At 42.8% G+C, this 16,632-nt stretch overlaps 1 long non-coding RNA gene across 1 annotated transcript in view; it reads right to left on the reverse strand.

The window, feature by feature from the left end:
• Positions 1-4,844: 4,844 nt before the first annotated feature.
• Positions 4,845-16,632, reverse strand: part of LOC126298619 (uncharacterized) — a 28,935-nt gene continuing 17,147 nt past the window's right edge. The window contains exons 2-3 of the long non-coding RNA XR_007552630.1: positions 8,015-8,244; positions 4,845-5,248 (exon numbers count right to left, since the gene is read on the reverse strand). This is a non-coding gene — a long non-coding RNA (uncharacterized LOC126298619). The remainder of the gene's footprint in view (positions 5,249-8,014; positions 8,245-16,632) is intronic.

Below are 16,632 nucleotides of genomic sequence, written 5' to 3' on the forward strand. Positions count from 1 at the left end.
TCGGAGAAATGAAGAGGCGCGCCATCTTCCATAAAACCATATTTGTAATGGTTTCCAAACTAACTTTCTGATTTCATTGGTTTATACACAGAATGCTGTGAATTATGCAGAAAGTTTCATGTGAGGATGTAACAAGAAGCATGCAATCTCTCAAGCTACGTCCACGTACACTGCCCGCTCAAAATATCAGGACACCTATTGATGTACTTTAATGTGGGGTGTGTCCAACACTCGCCTTTATGACGACTTGAACTCTGCTGGCGACACGTTCAGTGAGGTGTCCGAATGCCTGTGGAGGAATAGCACCCAACTCTTCCTCAGGAGCCAACACCAGAGAATGTGGCCACAAAACATTGCCACACAGATGCTGCTTCATGATATATTGCACCGTCGAGTTGACACAAACAATCGTCGTCCTCGAACTGTTCCTGTAGTGTACGCAGTAAACAATATTGTAGAATGTATCACATGCATCTGCATTTAGCGTTTTCTTAAGCGCAACAAAGGGACCGGATACTAGCACTAAAAACAAACCCTTACGGTAACACCACCTTCTCCGTATTTTATTCTTGGTACTGTACATAACTCCAGGTAACATTTTCCAGCCATTTGCCAAATCCAAACCCTTCTATCGGATTGCCTCGGGGTATAACGTGATTCATCACTCCAATTCATTTCTTTTCCAGTCATCCACTGTCCAATGCTGCTGTAGCTCTTTACACTACATCAAGCGTCTTCTGGTTCACCATTGTACGACATTCTTTATTAACTCCTGACACACAGTTATTGTGCTAGCTGGACTGCTGGTAACGTTTTTAAAATCTCGAGTAATTCCTTCCGCTGATATCATGCTTTTGGTGTATAGTCACCCAACTGTCGAAGGTCGCTGTCCATCAGTAAATGCAGTCTACCTGGTCTTGATATACATGTGGTTGTCCCTTCGTGTTTCCACTTCACAATCATATCACCAACAGTCAGCTTGGGCAGCTTTACAAGAGTTGAAATGTCCCTGATAGATTTGTTACTCAGGTGACATCCAATGTCCAGTCCACGTTCTGAGTCAATGACCTCTCCTAATCGACTCATTCTGTTCTTATTGCTTCTCTACTGACAACACAAGACTTTTCGCCTCCTTTCATACCGACAGGGCCTCCTCTCGTGACATGTTATGATCAATTCCACGTCACATAAGGATATCCATATACTTTTGATCATATAATGTACATAATACGTCAGACACTGTGCAGCGCATGGTGAATAGTACGTCGTAAGAGCGACTTTCTATCCTTTTCCATACGCAACCCTTGCGGAATTAGGATAAATGACTCGGTACGTACCTTGCTCTTTCTTATTTTATTTTCATGGTCTTTACGCGGAATATACAGGATGAACAGAAAAAGTCTAAAAAGCTTGCAAGTGTGTTACAGCTTAGTTTTTCTAGAGATATGACTGTTAAGAAAAAAAATCTGTATGTTGCGCTGTTTCCGAGTTAATTAGCACTGAAGTTAACCAATCGGGCCGTTGTGGGTGCAAATTCAAGTGGCCCGCCAGAGATAGTGTCGCCACACGTGTTCCTCATTTGGGTTCCTAAAATCAAACAAGAGGGCTATACAAAAATTGAACATGGGATCGTAGTAAGGATCGAACCCAAGCCAAAGGCTGAGCAGCTTCGTGCACTATCATCTACGATAAGAGAACAACTGACGGTAGTTGCATCTGACGGGCACTTGAATATGCGAGCGCAATGGCCTTATTGGCTAACTTGAATGCTAATTAACTCGAAAACGGTGCAAAATATCGAACTTTTTTGTCAACAACTATTTGTTAGCACAACCTACCCTGAAAAACCCTTAAAATGGTTTCAGGCTGTTTCTGACTGACCTGTATAGTAACGTGGGGAAAATTTGCATCTTGGTAGTCTTGTTCGTTACTGGTTCTCTGGATTCAGCAATAACCTTTGGTGAGAAAAAACTTGTCTTTCTTCCGACGACACCCATTTCAGTTTCCTATTACGCCCGTTGCTATCGTAACTGAGTGTCTCTGCATTCTTTCTCTGTCGGTCTCACATGACAAGAATTGCGAACTTATTAGTAGCACCCCAAAATATGTTTTACTAGTGTCTTTTACGCTGTTTACATGATACGTGCACAGTAGCTTCACAGTACCATTCCGTGGCCGTATCTACGTGTCCTAGTCACTTTCGCCTTTTTAGGAGTTCGTTACATTTCATATCGTTTTGTAGTGTTAACCCTAGATATTTAGTTTGTTATAGTCATTGTCTAGCATTCGTCCACAAAACGGAAAGCTGCGATTCATCTGGTAAAAATATCGCCTAACTCATTCTACATCTCCTTAGTCATCCGGGTATTATACTTACCTGTAGTCAATTACATCATCTGTGAATAATCTGAGAGTGCTGCTGTCCCTACCGGACAAACTGTTTATGTATACTGACTGTGATACGAATCAGTCCATTGCTACACTGGCCTGTCTCATGTGTCATTCATAATTGATTTAAATTAATTACTAGCCGGCCACGGTGGCCGAGTGGCTCTAGGCGTTTCCATCCGGAACCACGCGACTGCTACGGTCGCAGGTTCGAATCCTGCCTCGGGCATGGATGTGTGTGATGTCCTTAGGTTAGTTAGGTTTAAGTAGTTCTAAGTTCTAGGGGACTGATGACCACAGATGTTAAGTCCCATAGTGCTCAGAGCCATTTGAACCGACCGAGCGAGGTGGCGCAGTGGTTAGCACACTGGACTCGCATTCGGGAGGACGACGGTTCAATCCCGTCTCCGGCCATCCTGATTTAGGTTTTCCGTGATTTCCCTAAATCGTTTCAGGCAAATGCCGGGATGGTTCCTTTGAAAGGGCACGGCCGATTTCCTCCCCAATCCTTCCCTAACCCGAGCTTGCGCTCCGTCTCTAATGACCACGTTTTCGATGGGACGTTAAACACTAACCACAGCCACCAGAGCCATTTGAACCATTTGTTAAGTCCCATAGTGGTCGGAGCCATTTGCAATTAATTACTATCTGAATTCTGTTCCCATCAGTTAATAACATCTTTAACGCTTGTGACAGATTGCCAGAATTAAGCCGTCGACATTTATATTAATTTCTTCTCTTTTCCAGTGTGGTTTTGCATAGCTCAGCTGGGTCCGTGATGAGCTAGGGTCAGGAGAGGAGCCCAGGGTAATGATTTGGTGTTCGGTCTGGGTTCCCTGGGAGTTTCGTCTTGGGTTTCAGAGAGGAAAGAGAGTGGAATGGGCGAAGCGACCGCTAGTGACAGTTACACACCACAACCCCAGGCACTGTTTGAGCCAGGCGTCTGGGCACTGCGTTCTGGCAGTTTTTACCCTGTGCAATATGAGCGCTACATTCACAGAAGTCATATAACATAGCATGACAGTCATCTGTATTTGTGCAGAACCTTAATTCATACAAGCAGTGCCATCTGGCCAAAACACATTTCAAACGAAATTTCTTCGTGCTGAAGGGAACACTGTGAGGGTAAGTCAGTAACATACACAGGTCTCTGCATTCCGTGAGAAGTGATCCAGCTGCACAGTGGTCAGGAATTATTTTCTCTCTGTATAGCGATGGACCGATTTTCTGATGCCACCTTGAGAGGAATGAGCAACTTCTCGTCTAAAAATTTGGTTAATCTTAAAAAACAGTAGTGAAAGGGGAGTCAGGAAGCCAGAAAGCCAGTCTCTGCAAAATGCAGCTGTGGAGAGTAGTGTATCAGCTGAAGTTAAAAACTTAGCCAAGAGGTGGGCATGTAGCACAGAATTGTTTAAGAGCTGTATATATGGGAGTGAAATGATTGGTTAATGTTGTGTAACTTTTGCTATATGTGGGACTTCTTAACAAAAATGTCATTGACCAGCATTTTTCAGAGCCGTTTTCATTGGCACATGAAACTGCGTGAGCAGTCCGCCTGTTTAGCTGCGTGGTAACGTGCTTGCCTACCATGCTGCGGTCTCGGGCTCGATTCCCGGCCTGCTTGAAGATTTTCTTCGCCCTCGGACTGGACATTGTGTGGTCCTCATCATCATCTCATCATCACCGACGCGAAAGTCGCCCAATGTGGCGTCACCTGAAATAAAACTTGGACCCGGCGGTCGAACTTCACTGGACGGGGCCTCCCAGCAAACAATGCCACACGATCATTTCATTGCGTCGCCAGATAGAGAGGAGAAAAGAATCCCGTGTTGGCGGAGAACACTTCGGCTGGAGCCATGGAACAAGACACCAAGTGAGGCGTCGTTTGGCATCTACCGGCGCGATGTGAGGCTTATGAGCAGCCGCTCGACCGCGAAATCAAAGTTTTCTCGCGTTCCTGCTCACTGTCCTAGTACTTGCAGTGGATCCTGATGCATATGGAATTCCTGTGTGATGGTCTGGATAGATGTCTGCCTATTACACATTACGACCCTCTTCAACGTTCGGCGGTTTCTGTCAGTCACCGAGCGAGGTGGCGCAGTGGTTAGCACACTGGACTCACATTCGGGAGGACGACGGTTCAATCCCGTCTCCAGCCATCCTGATTTGGGTTTTCCGTGATTTCCCTAAATCGTTTCAGGCAAATGCCGGGATGGTTCCTTTGAAAGGGCACGGCCGATTTCCTTCCTAATCCTTCCCTAACCAGAGCTTGCGCTCCTTCTCTAACGGGACGTTAAACACTAACCACCACCACCATCTCTGTCAGTCAACAGACGTGGTCGGTCTGTACGCTTTTGGGCTGTACGTGTCCCTTCACGTTTACACTTCACTATCTCATCGGAAACAGTGGACCTAGGGATGTTTAGGAGTGTGGAAATCTCGTGTACAGACACAATACAAACGGAAAAAATTAAGAGTTGTACACTGAAGTACATTCAGACCTCTGGAAATACAAAGTCCCTTCAAAAGATAGAGTGTGTAGCAGCCGTTCACCGCCCAGAGTGTGTCATCGACGTGACCTAATATCACACGTTACCTCGGACAGGTCTGTGTTCTACAATATCTCCGCCTAAAGTGTCCTCAAAAGTAAAGTCTCATAGCAGCTGTTCACCACCCAGAATCTGTCACCCACTCTGTCAGATATCACCCGATACCACAAGTAGGTCTGCCTTCTTCCAGAACGTACATCCAAATGTCCAGAACCTCTCCCTTGAGGTCTTCTTTCGAAAAGTCCGAGTCTCCACTTGCCTCCCATAGTGTTCCGCAACTGTCTGCTTTTCCATTGCCTGAAAGACGTCCCCTGCAAAAATGCATCGTCCTTAAGTTCTAGAGACATTATTTGACTCAACTTGATCACTTCCCGGACTAAACTAGTATATTACACAATATTTAAATAAAGAAACGTTATAAATATTCGTTCACACTCAGATGATTCACAATGATTACAAATAAAGGTTTGTTCATAAATAAACAAGCTGGTATTCTTATGCAAATGCTCTCAAATTAAATGACAACTAATTGTAGTCAAATATTATTTAAACAGTTATTTATGCCTTCGTGACAGAAGGGTCTTTTGATTCTCTTTTTCGTTGTGGTGTCCACTGACACATTTGACTGACCACTTTTAAATTAACACAGTTTTTAATAGCATTTGGAATTAACATTTAAATAAAGTTACTGGCAAATAGTAAACTGTTCATTAAGTAACTATACAAGTATGTGAAGATATGTGGTATTCATGCTGCATTCATATGTTGTGTAACTGTGGCGAAAACAATGTTCTGACAAACATGTGCGTAATAAAAATGATATAAAAGTCAATAAATAAAATAGATACAAATGAGTGGCTTTTTGGCGTGATAGCTATCGAGCAATGTTATTATCTGAGATATCGTTTGTTGAAATCACATGAAACCATTCAGAGGTTCACTGTGAAAATGTTTATTACTATTAAATGTTTTCATAGTAATTTTTGTGTCATTGGATGCGCTTCAGTTTTCTGATATCGCAAATGTATTCAGATTTGCTTTAATACTTTGACTGTAAATTGTCACACGTTCTCAAAGAGTTGTAAGAGGCCATCTTTCAACTTGTCTGACACTCCACCATTTTTGGTGCATCTCCTGCACAAAAGGCTATGCGAGCAACAGCCGTCCAAATTCCCAGCTTTATGATTACACGTTTCCAGCTACTCTGCTCGGCTTTGCAACTGGACACGCCCATACAGGTCACCTAGTCACACCTTACTCGGCGTAACCTGAGCCCCAGGCTCGCTAGCGTTCAGCCCTACAATAATTCCACCTTCCCTGATACTACCTCCAGGTGGCCATATCGCTCGCCTATGTACACATAATGTTACAGCAGTCAGCAAGACATGGCTGAAGGAACACCTCTCGCTTGTGATTTGGCATGTGTTGCTTGTGTTAAGATCTTATGGGACCAAACTGCTTAGGTCATCAGTCCCAACGCTAACACACTACTTAATCTAACTTACGCTACGTACAACACAAACACGCACAGGGGGGTGGGGATAAAGGGATAAAGCAGAGTGTTGTGTACACCAAACACTTAGTGTCCAACATAAAGGTGACAGGAAGAGAATCGCCTGTCACAGAAAGTAGTTGTTATTGAGGTGGCTTCCAAAGCACACACGTAATGAGTCTCCTTACAAGGTAAAGATAATAATGTTGGCAACATGGACTAAGATAAGATGATAATTTATTAATGAAGTTTATACATAGTTTGGATGTGATGATGGGTGGCATTGTTGTTAAAGTTGCAAACACTGGCCTATTACTGATCCAGAGGACAATGTCTCAGTAAACTAGTAGAATGCCCAGCCTGTTTCTGCTGGCAGCGACAGTAGAAATGTACTGTTCCGCTGATTCTCGCACGCTGTGACACTCGGCAGTTGCTGCGACACTGGTGCTGGCACTCGTACTGTTCATCTGCTATACAGGGTGTCCCAGAAATGTTGTTACTAACTTCGATGGGTTATAAGGGTATCTTGAGGAATAAATCGAGAATAGGAACCCATGTCCGGAAACGTCATCCAACAACGCTACAGAAAGTCGTAGCTATAGACGCCAGCGCCTGTAAGTAGGCCACCCCTTCGGCGGCAAACATGAGTTCGTATTCTGACGGACCAGAGGCAGAAAATATTGCAATGTTGTTTGTTATTCAGTGATGGCGACTGGTTACCACGATCGCCAGTGGAGTGGATGGAGCTAGCTGCTGCATAGACAGGCAGTATCTCCTCTGTTGCCTTCGTGGATGATGGACACAGGTTTCCGTGTCCAGTGTATTTTTCTTCTGCATACTGAAAAATATTGGAGATTTTAGAGGGTTGTAGGAGAAAAATAAACTGCAAATGGAAACCTGTATCTGAAACCGTTATTCACCATGGCAACATAGCATCACACTCGTAGAAGACAAGGCCTTTCTACGCAACATCTTCCTCCATCTTTTACACTGGCAATCAGTCATGATCACTGAATAACAAACAACATTGCGAGACGTTCCACCCACGTACCTTCTGTGAACAAAGTCACATTTGCATTCTGAAGACGTGCCCTAGTGGCAGGTGCTGGTGCCTGTAACTTCGACGCTCTGTAGCATCATTGGATGACGTTTCCAGGCACGGTTTCCTATCATCTATTTCTTCCGCAAGTCACCCTCTACAACCCTTCGAAGTTTGTCGCAATATTTCTGGGACGTCCTGTATATCAGCGATTTGCTCCTGCAGCTTGATTTGTGGACTATTTGTGTGACGTCAGGTGGAAGAATGATATCGTCCGTGTTTAGTGCGCCCTATACGGCGTGAGTTCATAATTATGACGTGTGGTGGAAGAATAATATAGTCCCTCCATGGCGTATGACCACAGCTATGTAGCGCCACACTGGAGGCTGGCGTTATAATGTGGCACCTCTACGTGTAAGGCTGTGTATCGTCTCTATTGGCGCACGCAGCATCACTTCCATGGGAGGCGGTAGAGGAAGGAGGCAACTCATGATACTTCATTAGCTTCGTGCTTCAGTGTTTGCTAATGTGCATATTTTTACACACGTGTTGCTAGTCCTCGCTTTGCCTGTGGCACCCGAGGAAAACGGTACCCAAAAGCTCAGTGAATGGGGCGGTTTTTGTCCACATTTTTGTTTGTGGAGTGAGGCACGGCGTCCCCTCCATCTGGTCGTCGACGGTTGGCTGCAGCTGGGCCCCACTGCTTGTAGCGAAGTTGGAGGCGACTGCTGGCTGCCACTGTAGGTCCTCAAGACAGCTGGCCTTATTGTGTGAGCCTGAAGAAGAAAACAGCCTAGGAGTTATGTCTATAGATGCACAACGTGATCACTGAGTCTGAAAAACTTTGGTCTCGACTACTGTCTACCCCTGATCTGTGGATGTATCAGTAGCTTTAGAACAGACATTAGTGTACAGTGCGGTCGTCCACTTAATATATCCTCATGGAGATTTCGTATCATGTGCAGTGAAATGAAATGTCGTGTGATTAGGGCCTCCCATCGGGTAGACCGTTCGCCTGGTGCAAGTCTTTCGATTTGACGCCACTTCGGCGACTTGTGCGTCGATGGGAATGAAATGATGATGATTAGGACAACACAACACCCAGTCCCTGAGCGGAGAAAATCTCCGACCCAGCCGGGAATCGAACCCTGGTCCTTAGGATTCACATTCTTTCGCGCTGACCACTCAGCTACCGGGTGGCGGACCATCATGTGCAGTGGCTCTATACTATGGAAGAAAAACTAACAGTGCGTTACCCTTATTGTTCTGCTGAGCAAGCTTTGTCATATGAGACTTGAATTTCCTTACAAATTATCCGTTGAGGCTGTTGGCTGTTGGATTCCAGGTGAAATGGTGCGGCTTTGAAATGTGATATGCCATTTCATTCTCTGAAAAGTTTGAATTACTTTGATGAAAATTGAGTGTTATTGTTCGTTACTATTGATTTCAGTAAGCGTTCAACTGAGAAATTTCTTGACAAATCTTGGATTGTATACATTCAAGTTATGGATGACATGAGTATCACATTTGAAAATTTTGAAAATGCATCTATGACAGTCAGCCAGTAGCTTTCTAAAAACTGTCGAGCATAGTTGGTGCCCCCGAGTTTTATTATTCTGGTCTCAATATCGATTGAGGTATTACATGTCACGCATATTACTCGGTCGACTTCCCTGCTTCGTTAACGCAGTTTGTAACCCCCTGCCGCTAGAGGGCTCCGACTTGTAGCGTCTAGCACTCTAGCGTCTAACATCGCAGTGTGTGAGCCCCAAATTGAAATCCATAGAGGTTAGGTACAGTGATGATTGTGTAGACATCAGTTATGTGCAACGTTAGGTTGTTCATACTCGTAATGAAGGAAATGATGGTGCTAACTTCGATGTGTGTGAATGAGCTTCATCTGCTTCCAGACCTTAAATGTCACCTTCGGCGACTTCACTTCGATAGTGATGGAGTGGTGTAAACAGAGGTGAGGTTGTTGCCCCATCAAAAAAGTCAAACATCATACAGTGACGGTATCAACAAACTGGACTCCATTGGGAGAGATATTTCGTCGACAGGGTGACTATGTTGAGAAATAAATATGTAGACATAAAAAAGATGTAGGTTGTTAATAAAGCCTGTTTTATTTAAAATGCTTTAAAAGTTATGAGACAAAAAATTCTGAGGCATTACTTTTCAGCACGCCCTCGTAGACTATTCGGTGGTGGAATTCAGAGTTGCTGTGCCAGATTACTGAAATCAGTTCATCTACACCGTTACTTCCTATAGAACTAAGACTGGTAAAAATGCTTTATTATGCACTCACAGTTATGGCTGGCAGAAATATAGCCTTCTTAGATATTTATTGTGCGACGTGCAGCATGTATTATGTCATACTAGGACATTATCCAGAGAATTCGATAACAGTATGTTGCTCGATATTTTATTTTAGTATATTTCTGCTCTGTTGCCCTCATCAGTACAGGTCCTGAAGTTGTAGATGGACATACGTCGACTTTGAGTAAACCGTTATTGCTGTTGGCAGTTGCTGGTTGTAACACTATTTTCAGCATCTTTTTAAAGTTGTTCGATTATCTGCTGTTGCACGTGTTTTACTACCTGACAAGTTTGACAGCCAGCTGTTTACTTGAATTTCTAAAACTTTCACGTAGTAAAATATGTATTATAATATACGTGCAACAGCAGATTATCGAAGAACTTTAAAATGTTGCTGAAGACATTACAACCAACAATTGCAGACAGAAATAATGGTTTCCTCAAAGTTGACATTGTCCATCTACAGCTCCAGGTCATTTACTGGTGAAGTGAATAAAGCCGGAATAATCTCATATACTAAAATAAAACATCAAGCAGCATACCGTCTTCCAATTCTCTGCATAACTACCCAGATGTGTTTAGGTTCCACCACACATCGATTTAACCTGATCTGGTTAGGGTCACCATGTCTTCTCTTGCATCGAGGCGAGGTTTCACATATACAGAACCTTTTTCTATATCATAATTGCATAAGAAATAACAATTTTAATATGACAATTAGTATTAAAATTATTTGAATGCCTAAAGTGACAGTATGAGTAAGTTATACTGACTATGAACTAATTAAGTAAATATTGTCAGTAAGTTTGTCAGTATGGTGTTGTAAATAAATACCTACGATTACCCACCGATCTATAATTATTTATCACATGCATAATGCATTTAGGATTTTTATGTTTTCTTACGAAAAAATACAGGATTTACTCATCAGTCTGAGACACTTACCAGGTTAAATTAATAGATGTGGGCTATAATTAGAGCGAGAACTCCGTTGTAGATCTTTTATGAAAGCCTGTTATTCTCTGACTTACATACATATATTTTAGAACAAATATTAGACATTCGCTTGAGCACAGATTCATAGTGTTTGATAATGTCTGTCCGTACTCCAGGTTGCTTATAAAAGAATCACGCTATCGCAACATTACTTCCGAAATTTTTTTTATAATACCCATATAATCCGTTTGGTACACTGTGCCACTTACAAAAGTGGATCTAGAGTGGAAACATTAACCTGAACGAGTCCTAATTTCCTTTATCTTACGAGAATATACGATGTCCAATTTGAATGCACGAAATAGTAGCGTATTGATTAAACCTATCGCTAATAAGTTCAGCGCTACGTTCAGCATTTTAGGAGAAGTCTTCTACTTACAAGATGACCCCACGACGTTGGGATCACAGATTTGCTTCAGACTTTGTACATCTTTAGTAGACCATTAAAACAACATGATGTGAATGTAGTAAAGTGCGTTACTCCGTCAATTCCGAGAAAATAGCAAGGGAAGTTTTACGCGTCTATTGTGTAAATTATCTATGTGTGCTAAGGGGCCTACTACGAAAAGTCACTGTGGTCATGAGGTTAGCTTTCGCACTTCGCAAGAGGTGTCATGGACTAGGCGAAAGTTCGAATCCCACTAACACGTACTTTTAATCAATATTTTTTTCATCACTAATCACATTACATACTTTATATGACATTTGAGAGGTAATATAATGAAAAAAAACTACGTGCATTTCATGAAGTTATAGTGAATTTCATATGTTATTCGACAACTTACTATTTGTAATTGAATATTCAAGGACGAGGGACAGGCTTGGAAAACGCAGGTCAAACTTCGATTAATAATGAAACGAATGACATTATTCACAATCAGTAATATAGTAAGTCACAGTGTGCCAGATCGTAAGAATAATGTACAGTTACTCTTCGGATGTGCACTCGACACCACATTTTGCAATATGTTATTTGTCATACAGTCATGGGAAACATAAACTGAAACTTCATGCAAATACACGTGGTTTTTTCATTATATTAACTCTCAAACGTCATATAAAATTAAATAATATGAGCAGTGATGAAAAATAAGATTAGTAATGCAGTTCGAGCCGGAGTCGAACAGTCGCCTCATACACGTTCGTCTTAAGATGCTCGTAAGCTAATCACTTGACCAAAATGAACTCTAAAGACCGGCACCTACACACAAGGACATAAACCACATAACAGACGCGTAAAACCTCTTTTGCTATTTTCTCGGAATTGCCAGAGTAGTGCACCTTACTTCTTGCACATTATGTTGTTTTAATGGCCTACTAAAGGTCTACAAAGTTTGAAGAAAATCTGTGATCGCAACTTCGTGGCCTCTGCTTGTTAGTAAGGGGTGTGTTACAGCATATCCGCAAGCAACAAGAGATTCACTGCTTTGATGTGAGGGCAGTAAGCCTATAACACATGAATCTATCATGACTCTTTTCTTTTAATCGTTTTTCTTCTTCGAAGGAAGCAATGTGTGGACCTATCTTGTAATACATCGATCGTAATTTACCGCTGAATATTAATCAAAACAAATATTTAATGGTGCCATCACGATGGTAAATATCGCCCAGATCACTGCATATTTGTCTCAGAACGGTTTTTCTTAGTGCAATCGACTTAGTAATTTCTCGGGCCGGCCGGTGTGGTCGTGCGGTTCTAGGCGCTTTAGTCTGGAACCGCGTGACAGCTACTGTCGCAGGTTCGAATCCTGCCTCGGGCATGGATATGCGTGATGTCCTTAGGTTAGTTAGGTTTAAGTAGTTCTAAGTTCTAGGGGACTGATGACCACAGATGTTGAGTCCCATAGTGCTCAGAGCCATGTGAACCATTTTTTAGTAATTTCTCACTGTGCATGTAACCTCCACTACCGTTTACGATACGTCATCACTGTAATTATTCTCAGTACTTAGAGAGATACTTTATAATAAATTTGTTCTAGAGTATTTGTATTGATACAGTGACGCCTGGATGCTTCGTATCTTCGACAAGTGACACACATTGTCCGCCTTATCAAAAGTTCCTGCGATTAGAGACGTCGTCACTCGTGCATGGCTAGCACTCACGTACTGTTCGTTTACTGGTCGCAGAGCAGCCTCTGGATGGTGTGATGGAGATTCATGGTGACGGGGAAAGGAATCGACCATTACCAGTCACTGCATCTGTGTTGTTTGTAAACTGAATCTCGTAGATGGTTGCAGATCACTTGTTCATCTTTGGGGAATCGGCTTATCGACAGATGGTGAACAACCTCTGCACCTCTCTCTAGTGTCGCACTTTACCATATAGCGAGACAGCTGACATGACATCTGTGAGTCTATGACTGTGTAGAAAGGAATAATTTATTTTTCCTGCCGGCCGGTGTGGCCGTGCGGTTCTAGGAGTTTCAGTCTGAAACCGCGTGACCGCTACGGTCGCAGGTTCGAATCCTGCCTCGGGCAAGATTTGTGTGATGTCCTTAGGTTAGTTAGGTTTAAGTAGTTCTAAGTTCTAGGGGACTGATGACCGCAGATGTTAAGTCCCCTAGTGCTCAGAGCCATTTTATTTTTGCTGCACAGCAATCATTGTTCAATATCATTTGTGTGGTGGGCACGAGGACATATGTTATGTTATGTTAACCGGGGACCTAGAAACGACGCAGCCGCAATGGTCCGCAACCCCACGACGACTACCGCAGTCCACTTCACCCCTCCGCCGCCCCACACCGAACCCAGGGTTATTGTGCGGCTCGGCCCCCGGTGGACCCCCCAGGGAACGTCTCACACCAGACGAGTGTAATCCCTATGTTTGCACGGTAGAGTAATGATGGTGTACGCGTACGTGGAGAACTTGTTTCCGCACCAATCGCCGACATAGTGTAGCTGAGGCTGAATAAGGGGAACCAGCCCGCATTTGCCGAGGCAGATGGGAAACCGCCTAAAAGCTATCCACAGACTGGCCGCCTCACCGGACCTCGACACAAATCTGCCGGGCGGATTAGTGCCCGGGACCGACGAGGACATATGCTCTGTATCTATTAACGAATCTTATAGTGACGTCACACACTCGTATTGTGAGAGTTACTTTTTCTTTCATTCTGTCTTAGAGTCCTACTAGACCTCTTCCACAGCCAGTGTACTCGCAGGATTATGAATCTCTTAGCATCACCACAAACAAATAATATTTCAGGGTTGATTTGTATAAATATTGTGTTGTGGCAAATGGCAGGCTAGTGCTGATACGTTGGCTTTCCACTTTTTTTTAAAATAGTGCAGTGTGCTAGCTGTCCAGCGAGTGTCTTTGAAGTTCCGTGGGTCAGTCGAAATAATGTTAACAGCGATTGCCGTACTCGGATTTTCGTCTACTTAATATATGAGACTTATTGTAATGTCACATACACTAATAATAATGCAGGGTCATTTTGTTTAAGTATCATCATTATATTTACGTGTTTTCATTCCACCTGAAAGTGCTGTGTGGCTGAAATGGGGTTGCCCACCCGTAATCACTAATCTTAAAAGCATGATGGTTGGGGAAGGATGGAAAGCTTGTTTCTTATTGGTACAGAGAGAAAGGGGGAGGGGAGTGTTTGACGCTTAAACTGTCAGAAAAGTTTATTTGCAAAGTCGTCCACAGCATTCCGCTGGTGAACATTGAAACCTATGCGAGTTACGACTGATTTGCTGTGGCGGGATGTCCCCTCCCTGAATGACAGATTTTGTTACAGTGCCTTTTTATGTCAGCCACCAGGTCGAAGATGACTGCACCTATAATTTTCTTAGCCATTGCAGGGCTGGAGTAGTGTTCGCGGCTGTACTCCACATGTCTGAGTTCGAAAGCTGCTCTTAGCTGCTGGCTACTTGGGGGGGGGGGGGGGGGGGGGAATTGTTTGAGGTATCTTCTAGGTGCGTATTTGTTGTAGCACTTTTCTGTCTCTACTGCACACATTATCTTTGGTTGGAAGCATCAGAATTTTGCTGTGAGAACATTATTTCCACAAATATAAAAATAAGCTCATTTTCACGCACACCAGTACCACATGGATGGCTTTGCAAGAGTTTATATATCGAACTGCGGTATTTCTGCTAGATCTTCCCACCAGGGTAGCATCACACCAGAATGGTGGATGCACACAGTTCACCTACATGCATGGATCGACTAACATTTTGCAAAACATCTAATAACTCATAAGAATCAAATTTAGAAAACAGTGCCACGCTCTCTAGATGCGTATAGTGTAGCGCTGTGCTAATTCTTATACACGTAGAATACTTTGGTTGGAACCATCATAATACTGATATGGCGCCACACAGTCTAATAACGTAGTATTGGCTTGGTTGGAACCACCAGAATATTGATATGGCGCCACACCGTCTAGTAATGTGGTAGTGGCTTGGCAGCGGTTTATCTATCGTGGTCGGGGATTTCCTGTACATACCGTACATTTGTTTGGAATTTGGTGAAACTACAGTGTTTATAGAATTTGCTGTGACACCATTATTTGCACCGATGTGTTCGCTTGCAACTCATACACTATGATTTCACACACACTAGTAATGAAGTGGTGGATTAGCAGTGACAAATAATTCGAGCACATTCTGTATTGTGATTCACTGGGAGCATCATGACGTCGACACGTTGTTGACGTGACGTCGATACCAGTCAGGAGGAGCTCACGTAATTCGATAAAATACGTAATACTTTGTTAAGATATGAAAAATGTGGGTAGATACTGAATATTGTGGAAAATATGGGAAACCATGAAAAATACGAAAAATGCATGAAACAAAATTGTGGGAAATATGAAAGAATGAGAATACTTATATATCTGTCAGTGTGCGGCCTCTGTAGGTGCCTCAAATGACGAAGATCACGTAATATTAAATTGTTATTAGCAAACAGAACTCAAGTGAGATGGCGTAACACAATTTCTCATTAACAAATATACACAGCCTGATCCTCTCCCTATGTTACCCAGTTACCGAGTGACTTCTACCCCCTCAAGTGTTCCTGTTGTAAAAATTGAAGATGGGGAGGAGGTGCTTCAATAGCAATGGTAAATAATTCAGACATATGCTGCATTCTGATTGGAAAAGCAAATCATGACTTCGATACATTATCGGGAACAATGGAATGAAACTCTTTTAATTTGATAAAATACGATAAAATGTGAAAAAATAAATAAAATTCTGGAAAATATGGAAACATACGAAAATGGCTGAAAATGCGTGGAAGTGGGGAAGAGTGAGACTACTCAAACATCTTAATTTCTTAATTTCGTCTTCATAATCGATGTTTTAGGAAAACCTGCAATTGTGTCATTCATTATGTAAATAATGGAAGACTGCAACAGTTATTTATTCAAACTTCCTGGCAGATTAAAACTGTATGCCGGACCGAGACTCGAACTCGGACCTTTGCCTTTCGCGGGCAACTGCTCTACCAACTTTTTTTAAAATTTTATCTCATTTTGTTCGTTTTCGTTCGTTGTATCTGGTCTGGGCGGACGTCGAAAGAAGACACCCGTTTCAGTTCGTTGTTGGTCCATTAACTCAGTTTTTTTTAATTATAGAGAGCAGCTAGTCCTCTGACCGAACACGCTAAGCTACCGTGCCGGCACCAACTGAGCTACCCAAGGACGACTCACGCCCCGTCCTCACAGCTTTACTTCTGCCAGTACCTCGTCTACTAAAAAAAAGTTCAAATGGCTCTGAGCACTATGGGACTTAAGATCTATGGTCATCAGTCCACTAGAACTTAGAACTAATTAAACCTAACTAACCTAAGGACATCACACAACACCCAGCCATCACGAGGCAGAGAAAATCCCAGA

Source organism: Schistocerca gregaria, chromosome X, assembly GCF_023897955.1.
Source record: "Schistocerca gregaria isolate iqSchGreg1 chromosome X, iqSchGreg1.2, whole genome shotgun sequence".
Classification (NCBI taxonomy): Eukaryota; Metazoa; Arthropoda; class Insecta; order Orthoptera; family Acrididae; genus Schistocerca; species Schistocerca gregaria.